The sequence below is a fragment of the Triticum dicoccoides genome, chromosome 2B, assembly GCF_002162155.2.
Source record: "Triticum dicoccoides isolate Atlit2015 ecotype Zavitan chromosome 2B, WEW_v2.0, whole genome shotgun sequence".
Classification (NCBI taxonomy): Eukaryota; Viridiplantae; Streptophyta; class Magnoliopsida; order Poales; family Poaceae; genus Triticum; species Triticum dicoccoides.
In genome coordinates this window covers 461,860,240-461,873,027 of record NC_041383.1, presented here as the reverse complement: position 1 = coordinate 461,873,027, position 12,788 = coordinate 461,860,240, and positions in this window count along the sequence as shown.

Below are 12,788 nucleotides of genomic sequence, written 5' to 3'. Positions count from 1 at the left end.
GAGTTATAGGGAAGAGTCTACAAGAGGACAAACCTACAGATTTGGATAAAATGGTTTGGTACATGTTGAATAATTGTCCTGAGATACTACCTTATATCAAGTAAGTGCTAAGTACTACAACTTATGCATCGTAATCTGATACGTCTCCAACGTATCTATAATTTTTGATTGTTCCATGCTATTATATCATCTGTTCTGGATGTTTAATGGGATTTACTATACACTTTTATATTATTTTTGGGACTAACCTATTAACCGGAGGCCCAGTCCAAATTGCTGTTTTTTGCCTATTTCAGTGTTTCGCAGAAAAGGAATATCAAACAGAGTCCAAACGGAATGAAACCTTCGGGAGAGTTATTTTTGTAACAAAAGCAATCCAGGAGACTTGGAGTAGACGTTAGGGAAGCAAAGAGGAGGCCACGAGGGCCCATGGCGCACCCTACCCCCTGGGCGCGCCCCCCACCCTCGTGGGCCCCTCGTGGCTCCCCTGACCCACTTCTTTTACCTATATATATCCATATACCACGAAAAACATCCAGGAGCACAATAGATCGGGAGTTCCGCCGCCGCAAGCCTTTGTAGCCACCAACAACCAATCAGGACCCTGTTTCGGCACCCTGCCGGAGGGGGGATCCCTCACCGGTGGCCATCTTCATCATCCCGACGCTCTCCATGACGACGAGGGAGTAGTTCACCCTCGGGGCTGAGTGTATGTACCAGTAGCTATGTGTTTGATCTCGCTCTCTCTCTCTCTCGTTCTTGATTTGGCACGATCTTGATGTACCACGAGCTCTGCTATTATAGTTGGATTTTATGATGTTTCTCCCCCTCTACTCTCTTGTAATGGATTGAGTTTTCGCTTTGAAGTTATCTTATCGGATTGAGTCTTTAAGGATTTGAGAACACTTGATGTATGTCTTGCATGTGCTTATCTGTGGTGACAATGGGATATCACGTGATCTACTTGATGTATGTTTTGGTGATCAACTTGCGGGTTCAGTGACCTTGTGAACTTATGCATAGGGGTTGGCACACGTTTTCGTCTTGACTCTCCGGTAGAAAATTTGGGGCACTCTTTGAAGTTCTTTGTGTTGGTTGAATAGATAAATCTGAGATTGTGTGATGCATATCGTATAATCATACTCACGGATACTTGAGGTGACATTGGAGTATCTAGGTGACATTAGGGTTTTGGTTGATTTGTGTCTTAAGGTGTTATTCTAGTACGAACTCTAGGATAGATCGAACTGAAAGAATAGCTTCGTGTTATTTTACTACGGACTCTTGAATAGATCGATCAGAAAGAATAACTTTGAGGTGGTTTCGTACCCTACCATAATCTCTTCGTTTGTTCTCCGCTATTAGTGACTTTGGAGTGACTTTTTGTTGCATGTTGAGGGATAGTTATATGATCCAGTTATGTTATTATTGTTGAGAGAACTTGCACTAGTGAAAGTATGAACCCTAGGCCTTGTTTCCTAGTATTGCAATACCGTTTACGCTCACTTTTACCACGTTACCTTGCTGTTATAATTTCAGATTACAAAAACCTATATCTACCATCCATATTGCACTTGTATCACCATCTCTACGCTGAACTAGTGCACCTATACAATTTACCATTGTATTGGGTGTGTTGGGGACACAAGAGACACTTTGTTATTTGGTTGCAGGGTTGTTTGAGAGAGACCATCTTCATCCTAAGCCTCCCACGGATTGATAAACCTTTGGTCATCCACTTGAGGAAAATTTTCTACTGTCCTACAAACCTCTGCACTTGGAGGCCCAACAACGTCTACAAGAAGAAGGTTGTGTAGTAGACATCAAGCTAATTTCTGGCGCCGTTGTTGGGGAGGTGAGTGCTTGAAGGTATATCTTTAGATCTTGCAATCGAATCTTTTAGTTTCTTGTGTTATCACTAGTTTAGTTTATAAAATAAAACTACAAAAGAAATGGAATTGAGTTTGCCTCACACGCTTCATCTTTTTAATATCTTTCGTGAAAATGATGGAAAGGAAAATTGTGCTCAAGTGCTAGAAGAAGAATGCATTGGAATGTTTGGCACTAAATCTTTGTATGATGAGCATGATTGCAATGTTGTTAGTATGAATTCTTTGAATACCCATGATGCTAATGATATGCAAATCTACAAGCTTGGGGAAGCTATGTTTGATGAATATGATATGTTTAGTCCCCCAAGTCTTGATGAGAATATTTATTATGATGAAAGCATGCCTCCTATTTATGATGTTTATATTGATGAAAGTGGATTTGGAGAGGTCATGACTTTATTTAGTGATGAATCCACTATTTCGGAAGAGGTTCCAATTGATTATGAGAACAAAGTTGCTATCTATAATGATTATTGTGATGACTTGTATGCTATTAAGAATAATGATGACCATGAAACTTGTCATCATGATTTTCGTTTTCAATTGGATTATGCCTCACATGATGATTATTTTGTTGAGTTTGCTCCCACTACTATTCATGAGAAGAAATTTGCTTTTGTGGAGAGTAGTAAATTTTCTATGCTTGTAGATCATGAAAAGAATGCTTTATGTGATGGTTATATTGTTGAATTCATTCATGATGCTACTGAAAATTATTATGAGGGAGGAATATATGCTTATAGGAATTTCAATAATATCAAGTTTCCTCTCTATGTGCTTAAAGTTTTAAAGTTATGCTTGTTTTGCCTTCCTATGCTAGTTGATTATTGTTCCCATAAGTTGTTTGCTCACAAAATCCCTATGCATAGGAAGTGGGTTATGCTTAAATGTGCTAGTCATATGCTTCATGATGCTCCCGTCATGTTTCAATTCTTATCTTCTATGTGAGCATCATTGTCATCATCATGCCTAGCTAGAAAGGCATTAAAGAAAAGCGCTTGTTGGGAGACAACCCAATATTTACCCTTACTGTTTTTGTGTGTCCACATGATTATGCTACTGTAGTAATCATGTTTTATAGATTTTGTTTCAGTAAAGTGCCAAGTAAGACCTTTACGATAGCAAACATTGTGATAGTTGTGTTGATTCTGCTGAAAATCAGAAACTCTTGTGCTCAGTAAATTAGTTTTAATAATTCTCAGAAACGTGTAGTCTAATTCTGTTTGCTCTAGATTGGTACACAAATTTCCCACGTTTTCCTAATTTTTTTATAATTTTTTGATTTACATAAGTAGTCTAATGATACAGGTTACTACAGACTGTTCTGTTTTTGACAGATTCTGTTTTCATTGTGTTGTTTACTTATTTTGATGAATCTATGAGTAGTATCGGAGGGTATGAACCATAGAAAAGTTGGAATACAGTAGATATTACACCAATATGAATTTAGAATGAGTTCACAACAGTACCTAAGTGGTGGTTTTATTTTCTTATACTAACGGAGCTTACGAGTTTTTTGTTGAGTTTTGTGTTGTGAAGTTTTCAAGTTTTGGGTAAAGCTTCGATGGACTATGAATAAGGAGTGGCAAGAGCCTAATCTTGGGGATGCCCAAGGCACCCCAAGGTAATATTAAAGGACAACAAAGAGCCTAAGCTTGGGGATGCCCAAGGCACCCCAAGGTAATATTAAAGGACAACAAAGAGCCTAAGCTTGGGGATGCCCCGGATGGCATCCCCTCTTTCGTCTTCGTTCATCGGTAACTTTACTTGGAGCTATATTTTTATTCACCACATGATATGTGTTTTGCTTGGAGCGTCATTTTCTTTTGTTATTATTTTCTTGCTGTTATTTATAATAATGTTTTGCATCTATATTTTCAATAAAAAAGGTCAAGGATAGCCTTTACCATGCTTATTTTGCAAGTATACATGTTGCTGTTTCAAAACAGAAAGTTTACCGCTGTTGCAAAAATTCCCTAGAAAAGTCAGAAAATGATAAATTGTTGATTTTTTTTGCAAAATAAGATATAATAAATTTTATACAGTGCAGTGTTTTTCTCATAATTTTTGGAGGTAGATAAGTATGATGAATCTTGCATTCTTTACAGACTGTACTGTTTTGGCAGATTGCTGTTATGTTTGCATTGTATGCATATGTTTGCTTGTTTAATGATTCTATTAGAGGATAGGAGTATTAAATATGCAGAGGCATTTCATATGCAATGTTGAATAATAATTTTAGTGATTTGTTATAGTAGATAATGATAAGGTTATTGCGTTGATTTATACTAACTTATCTCACGAGTTCTTGTTGAGTTTTGTGTGGATGAAGTTTTTAAGGTGTAGGGAAGCCGTGATATAAAAGGAATTGAGGAGAAAAAAAAGGCTCAAGCTTGGGGATGCCCAAGGCACCCCAAGATAATATTTCAAGAAGTCTCAAGCATCCAACCTTGGGTATGCCCCGGTAGGCATCCCACCTTTCTTCTTCAACAACTATCGGTTAGTATCGGTTGAACCTAAGTTTTTACTTCTTCACATGATGTGTGCTATCCTTGAAATGTCATTTTATTTTGTTTTGCTTGCTGTTTGAATAATATCACAAGATCTGAAATTCTTAAATGTTAGAGAGTCTTCACATAGTTGCTTAATTATTCGACTACTCATTGATCTTCACTTATATCTTTCAGAGTAGTTTGTCGTTTGCTCTAGTGCTTCACTTATATCCTTTTAGAGCACGGTGGTGGTTTTATTGATCTCTCATGCTTCACTTATATTATTTTGAGAGTCTTTTAGAACAGCATGGTAATGTGCTTTGAACTCTCACATAAAGTGCATTGAATACTATGATCAATTTGATGCTTGATGATTGTTTTGAGATATGAGGATGGTAATATTAGAGTCATGCTAGTTGGGTAGTTGTGAATTTGAGGAATACTTGTATTAAAAGTTTGTGATTCCCATAGCATGCATGTATGGTGAACCATAATGTGATGAAGTTGGAGCATGACTTATTTATTGATTGTCTTCCTTATGTGTGGAGGTTGGGATCAGGCGATGGTTAACTCCTACCAACCCTTTCCCTAGGAGCATGCATGTAGTACTTTGTTTTGATAACTTCTAGATTTTTGCAATAAGTATATGAGTTCTTCATGACTAACGTTGAGTCCATAGATTATATGCACTCTCACCCTTCCACCATTGCTAGCCTCCATTGTGCCGCACAACTTTCGCCGGTACCATACACCCACCATATACCTTCCTCAAAAAAGCCACCATACCTACCTATTATGGCAGTTCCATAGCCATTCCGAGATATATTGCCATGCAACTTTCCACTGTTCCATTATTTATGACAGGCATCATCATTGTCATATTGCTTTTGCATGATCATGTAGTTGACATCGTATTTGTGGCAAAGCCACCGTTCATAATTCTTTCATACATGTCACTCTTGATTCATTGCACATCCTGGTACACCGCCGGAGGCATTCATATAGAGTCAGATTTTGTTCTAAGTGTCGAGTTGTAATTCTTGAGTTGTAAATCAATAAAAATGTGATGATCTTCATTATTAGAGCATTGTCCCAAGTGAGGAAAGGATGATGGAGACTATGGTTCCCCCACAAGTCGGGATGAGACTCCAGACTTTATGAAAAATAAAAGAGGCCAAAGAAGCCCAAATAGAAAAAAGAGGCCAAAGAAGCCCACCAAAATAAAAAATGAGAGAAAAAGAGAGAAGGGACAATGTTACTATCCTTTTCCACACTTGTGCTTCAAAGTCACTCCATTCACTTCATGATAGAGAGTCTCCTATGTTGTCACTTTCATATACTAGTGGGAATTTTTCATTATAGAACTTGGCTTGTATATCCAAATGATGGGCTTCCTCAAATTTCCCTAGGTCTTCATGAGCAAGCAAGTTGGATGCACACCCACTTAGTTTCTTTTGATGAGCTTTCATACACTTATAGCTCTACTGCATCCGTTGCATGGCAATCCCTACTCACTCACATTGGTACCTATTAATGGGCATCTCCATAGCCCGTTGATACACCTAGTTGATGTGAGACCATCTTCTCCTTTTTTTGTCTTCTCCACAACCACCATCCTATTCCACCTATAGTGCTATGTCCATGGCTCACGCTCATGTATTGCGTGAAGATTGAAAAAGTTTGAGAATACTAAAGTATGAAACAATTGCTTGGCTAAAACCGGGGTTGTGCATGATTTAAATATTTTGTGCGATGAAGATAGAGCATAGCCAGACTATATGATTTTGTAGGGATAACTTTCTTTGGCCATGTTATTTTGAGAAGACATGATTACTTTGCTAGTATGCTTGAAGTATTATTGATCTTATGTCAATATTAAACTTTTATCTTAACTCATTTGGATCTGAACATTCATGCCACAATAAAGAAAGTTACATTGAGAAATATGCTAGGTAGCATTCCACATCAAAAATTCTATTTTTATCATTTACCTACTTGAGGATGAGCAGGAATTAAGCTTGGGGATGCTTGATCCGTCTCCAATGTATCTATAATTTTTTATTGTTCCATGCTATTATATAATCTGTTTTGGATGTTTAATGGGCTTTACTATACACTTTTATATAATTTTTGGGACTAACCTATTAACCGAAGGCCCAGTCCAAATTGCTAATTTTTTTTGCCTATTTCAGTGTTTCGCAGAAAAGGAATATCAAAAGGAGTCCAAACAGAATGAAACCTTCGGGAGAGTTATTTTTGGAACAAAAGCAATCCAGAAGACTTGGAGTAGACGTCAGGGAAGCAACAAGGAGGCCACGAGGGTCTAGGGCACGCCCCCACCCTCGTGGGCCCCTCGTGGCTCGCCTGACCGACTTCTTTCACCTATATATATCCATATACCACGAAAACATCCAGGAGCACAATAGATCAGGAGTTCCGCCGCCGCAAGCCTCTGTAGCCACCAAAAACCAATCGGGGCCCTTTTTCGGCACCCTGCCGGAGGGGGGATCCCTCACCGGTGGCCATCTTCATCATCCCGGCGCTCTCCATGACGAGGAGGGGGTAGTTCACCCTCAGGGCTGAGGGTATGTACCGGTAGCTATGTGTTTGATCTCTCTCTCTCTCTCATGTTCTTGATTTGGCACGATCTTGATGTACCGCGAGCTTTGCTATTATAGTTGGATCTGATGATGTTTCTCCCCCTCTACTCTCTTGTAATGGACTGAGTTTTCCCTTTGAAGTTATCTTATTGGATCGAGTCCTTAAGGATTTGAGAACACTTGATGTATGTCTTGCATGTGCTTATCTGTGGTGACAATGGGATATCACGTGATCTACTTGATGTATGTTTTGGTGATCAACTTGCGGGTTTAGTGACCTTGTGAACTTATGCATCGGGGTTGGCACACGTTTTCGTCTTGACTCTCCGATAGAAACTTTGGGGCACTCTTTGAAGTTCTTTGTGTTGGTTGAATAGATGAATCTAAGATTGTCCGATGCATATCGTATAATCATACTCACGGATACTTGAGGTGACATTGGAGTATCTAGGTGACATTAGGGTTTTGGTTGATTTGTGTCTTAAGGTGTTATTCTAGTACAAACTCTAGGATAGATCGAACGGAAAGAATTGCTTCGTGTTATTTTACTACGGACTCTTGAATAGATCGATCAGAAAGAATAACTTTGAGGTGGTTCCGTACCCTACCATAATCTCTTCGTTTGTTATCCGCTATTAGTGACTTTGGAGTGACTCTTTGTTGCATGTTGAGGGATAGTTATATGATCCAGTTGTGTTATTATTGTTGAGAGAACTTGCACTAGTGAAAGTATGAACCCTAGGCCTTGTTTTCTAGCATTGCAATACCGTTTACGCTCAATTTTACTACTTGTTACCTTGCTGTTTTTATAATTTCAGATTACAAAAACCTATATCTACCATCCATATTGCACTTGTATCACCATCTCTTCGCCAAACTAGTGCACCTATACAATTTACCATTGTATTGGGTGTGTTGGGGACACAAGAGACTCTTTGTTATTTGGTTGCAGGGTTGTTTGAGAGAGACCATCTTCATTCTACGCCTCCCACGGATTGATAAACCTTAGGTCATCCACTTGAGGGAAATTTGCTACTTTCCTACAAACCTCTGCACTTGGAGGCCCAACAACGTCTACAAAAAGAAGGTTGTGTAGTAGACATCATAATCTACTAAACTTGCAGCACATTCTTATATATTTAGATGTTTGACACGATCACTATGTTTTGCAGCATCTACAAAAAGGAGTTACTGCCGCAAAATCCAAGAAATATTGACAAACTGGTTATGGCAGGATTTGTGAAATGGTTCAAGAGCCATGTAAGCTTTTGAATTGCACTGTCAGTTTTTTTAATATATTGAGTACATAAGATGATCAACTTGTCTATTTTCTAACCATAGGTTAAGAAGATGCGGGAGGATAGGTAGGCAATTGATGATGCCCTTTACTCACTAGCAATGGGTCCATATACTCAGGTAAGACATTATGAATCTTGCGTTATTGGAGATGTGCGCTACAACACCCTTGCACGTGATGAAGGCAGGAAGACACAAAACAATGCCATCATGAGCACGGATACGTATGACAAAGAGACAACCGAAATGTATGCTAACATAGCAGACATTTTTCAGTTGCAGTATATCTCCAGTTTCAAGGATCATCGGTGTGTGGCTCTATTGTGCTCTCGTTGGTATAACTTGTTTTCCAGGATCGCAAAACCCAGAGCTGATGATTATTTCAAATCCATCAATGTCAAGGTGGCGTACCAGACCAATGAGCCTTTTGTTTTGGCAAATCAGGCAACACATATATTTTTCTTGGAAGACACATTTGCACGTAGCGATGACTGGAGAGTATTGCAAAGGTTTGAGTAGAGGAATTCGTTTAATGAAGTTGCACAACAAGATGATACTTACACTGCTCCTGATGTACAAGATAACACAGATGTTCCTAATATCTTTGAGAACCATCATGTCAATGACGCCGGTCAAAAGATTGGCTGTCGTGCTGTGGACATACAAGAGTTGATCAAGAAGAAGCCAATGTTCGAGGACGTTGGGGATGAAGAAGAAGATGACACCATGGGGAATTATGATTCAGACTGATACACATGGCGAAGATGTTGACGCTGCTGCTGCGGATGATGATTACATTGCTTTTGTCGTATTTGCCTGTCAGAAGACGTTTTTTTACCTACTATGTGAAATTGTGTTTGCTATGAAAACTGAAACCTGATGAACCTGTTGTTTAGTATTTTGCTGTGAGAACATCACTTGTTATGTATGTTGATTTGTGTATGGTGATTGTATGACGACTAAAACATGATGACATTGTTGTTTAGTTGTACTCATATTTGGCTGTGAAACTTGAATTTGATGACATAGTTTGCTGTTGGACTGCAATTTGCTCGACGTCTTCGAATGAGAACAAAGCTGACCCAACAGAGCCTCTGCTAATTTATTTATTTATTACCAAAAGAGCCTCCGCTATTTATTTATTTATGAGAAAAAGGGGATACCCCCTGATTTCCTTAATAGAAATCATTAGATGTTCACAACAATACACCCAGCCTGCTACACATGTTTCATTCATTATTAATTTCAGCAAAGTGCTCATGTCATAGCCACTGAATACATCACGAGTGCTACATACACTGCAAATAAAGAGACAATCATCCTACAGAGCATATCGATTTTGCCCATTATCTTCACAAGCTCTTTCATCTCCTCATTGCTGTCAAGACCGTTCAGCAGCTGTTGCTTGGCCATGATAAGAGGACCTGCATCTTTAACCTTCTGCTCTGCATCTTCCTCTTCTGCCGTTCCTTCAGTTACTTGTCCAACACCCCAACCTGCTGGTACTGGGATTCCTCAGCTAACCAAATAATTAGCATAGTTGCATTCCCACACATCAGCAACTTCCTAGAAATACAAATCACATGAATCTTCCCTTTTCTGCATGAATCAAATTGGAAGATCATCAACCAAACTATTAAAAAAATCAGCAACTGAAAGAAGCAGAACAACACTTAAAGTTATTAAAAAAATCACATGATTTGGGCAATTGTAGAAGGCTCGGCCAGGGTTGAGGATTGTGGTTGAGACGTGACGGATGACTCTGCGTGATTTGCAGTAGTGGCATCACACCAACGGCAGCGGGTTGCGACGAGCAACCGGCTGCGGTGCGTGTGCTGGCGGGGGTGTGATGAGACCCACAGGCGATGGAACGGGTGGCGACATGGCGCATATCTGGTTGTTGCCTGCTGAAGAGCAGGTGGACGAGCAGCTAGCGGACACGGTTGCTGCGGCCAGAGCTTCTGATGCTACGCAGAGTAAGTAGAGAAGAGGAGAAGCGAATGTTGGATATGTCAGTTTCATTACTTGCAAAGTATCATAGCACCATATATAATCATAGTGTAGGTTTGGATTCGAACCAGCTACAGGAGCACGTCTCTCTTTTTTCTAAAACTCAGCAACGTCTCTTTATTGGTACACTAGCTTGTTCTGTACGCCTTCTCAAGTTTTTGATTTTCTTTCCCTTTTTTGCGAGGAAGGAAGGAGGACAAAATTGAGAGTTCCTGGGACTCGAACCCAAGACCTCTCGGTTCAAAACCAAGGGTGCTAGTCACTTCTGTGGCGAACCTTCCCTGGGAGGACGACGGCGGACGAACGCATTTTCCTCGCAATTTTAGTTGCGACACAAGATTGAACGGTCGTAGTTTCGGGAATGTTATCAGGCGAGCGAGCCCAGTTTTTCTTTTCTTCCTATATATAAAAAAGTATGCTACTTGGTGTTGGCTTAGTCAACAAATGATTGTGCCAACCTTGACCGTTGGACTGACATTCAACGTTTATCGTGTTTCTTTAGTCTCTTCTTCCTTGAGCCGCCAAAGCCAAACCAGCGCCGGCGGGACCGCCTGCTCCCACCTCCCACGGCTGGCTGTGCTGCCGCGCACGCATCGTGGCCACATCGCACCCTAAAACTCTGTGCATCTCCCCCGGCTCCTGTTTGTTCCCATTCGAGGCCTCACCATCGTCCTCCGCCTTGGTTTTCTCGTCGCGGCGCCGCCCTCCGGTGTTGTCAACATGGTCAACAACCGAGAGGAATAAGGAGATGACTGTACATGGTGAGGATGACAGTAGGGACCCAGCAGCACGTGCAGTAATTTTGATTTTTCGGGATGGAGAAGGGTATCAGCTAGGTTGTGCGGGAGTTGTGGCCCGTCTAGCCAAGGCTTTTATTTCATATGTTTAGCACATGACCAGCCCAGTTTGTTTTTTTCCTTTCTGAAAATGGCTAGCCAACTATTTTGTTTTTTTGTGGAATAACCAACGTATGCCTACTTGCTTTTCTATGCCTTGCTGGGCCGAAAATCTTTCAAGACGAGGAGGGATGCATTTTGCCCAGAAAATGGGCTATAAGTAATAAGAAATGGGCTATAAGTAATAAATGGGCTGTAAAATGAAAAAATACAACAAACAAGCAATTAGTTCCAAAATACTTTTTTCTTTCGGATTTTGATATTTTAAATTTCATTGTTTTTGTGCGGGTAAAATTTCATTGAATTTAAAGGAAGGTATATTTAGTTTTAAAATTAATTTGAATCTGGCTAGAAATTTCAGGTTGTATGCTGTTTGGGACAGATTTTGAGGCTGACTTGTGGGTCTACTAGGTTCACGTGTACGAAAGGCTTTGTCAACTTAGTCGACAAACGATTCTAGCAGCAGCTGCCCAAACCAGCGTCGGTGGGACTGCCTGCTCCTGCCTCCCGTGGCCGGCTGTGCTACCGCATAGGTCGCACCGCCCCACCCTACTCCATTGCTGGCCAGGCCATTCCTCTACACACCCACACCTCCTGTTATTTTCCGGCAATGGCAGCCGGACCAGTAAACCCTCGTACTCCCCACCGCGTGGGCAACCATTGCCGAGTCTTCCCCAACTCCGTGTCGTTCCCTTCCTAGGCCTCGCCGTCGTCCACCGCCATGATGCCCTCCGCGTGGCCTGGTCAACATGGTAAACGAACGACATCCATCGCACGTGGACTGTACGTGGAGAGGCTGACAACTGGGTCCATCGCTGCACACAAGGAAATGCCTCCTTGATTCCTCCACCTGACATTTGGGACCCACCGGAAGGGCCTCTGTATTTCACAAAAAAAACGTGCCCCCCGCTGATAGGTCGGACCCACCAGATATCTTCGCATGCAAGGAAGTGCCTCCTTATTATGCACAAAAAAAATGAATACACCCCCTGCTAGCTGGAACCCAGCATAGCGGGAGGCTGACTTGTGGGCCTACCAAGTTGACGGGGACGGAGGGCTTTGTCAACTTAGTCAATATGAACGATTCTATCTCCAGTTACCGTACGATGTTCATCTAACGGCTATAGTGCTTCTTCAACCTCTGGTCTTCTTGCTCCAGCCACCCAAACCAGCGTCGGTCGTGCCACGTTCTCCTGCCTCCCGTGGCCGGCTATGATGCCGCGGAGGCCTCACCGCCCCCTACTACTACCACCGCTGGCCAGGCCATCTCTCTACCCACCCACACCCCTGTTATTCTGCGGCGACGGCAGCCTCACACCGCAGCTGAACCAGTGAACCCTCGTACTACTCTCCGCATGGGCATCCACTGCCGCGTCTTCCCTGGCTCCATGTCGTCCCCTTCCTAGGCCTCACCGTCGTCCACCGCCCTCGTGCTCTCGGCGCGGCGTGGTCAACATGGTGAGGAACGACTTCCATTGGAAGAGTACTGTACGTGGCGCGGCTGACAGCTGTGTCCACGGCGGCCGCAGGGAAGTGTCTCCTTATTATGCGCAAAATAATTATTCCTCCACCTGACAGTAGGGATCCACCGGATGGGCCACC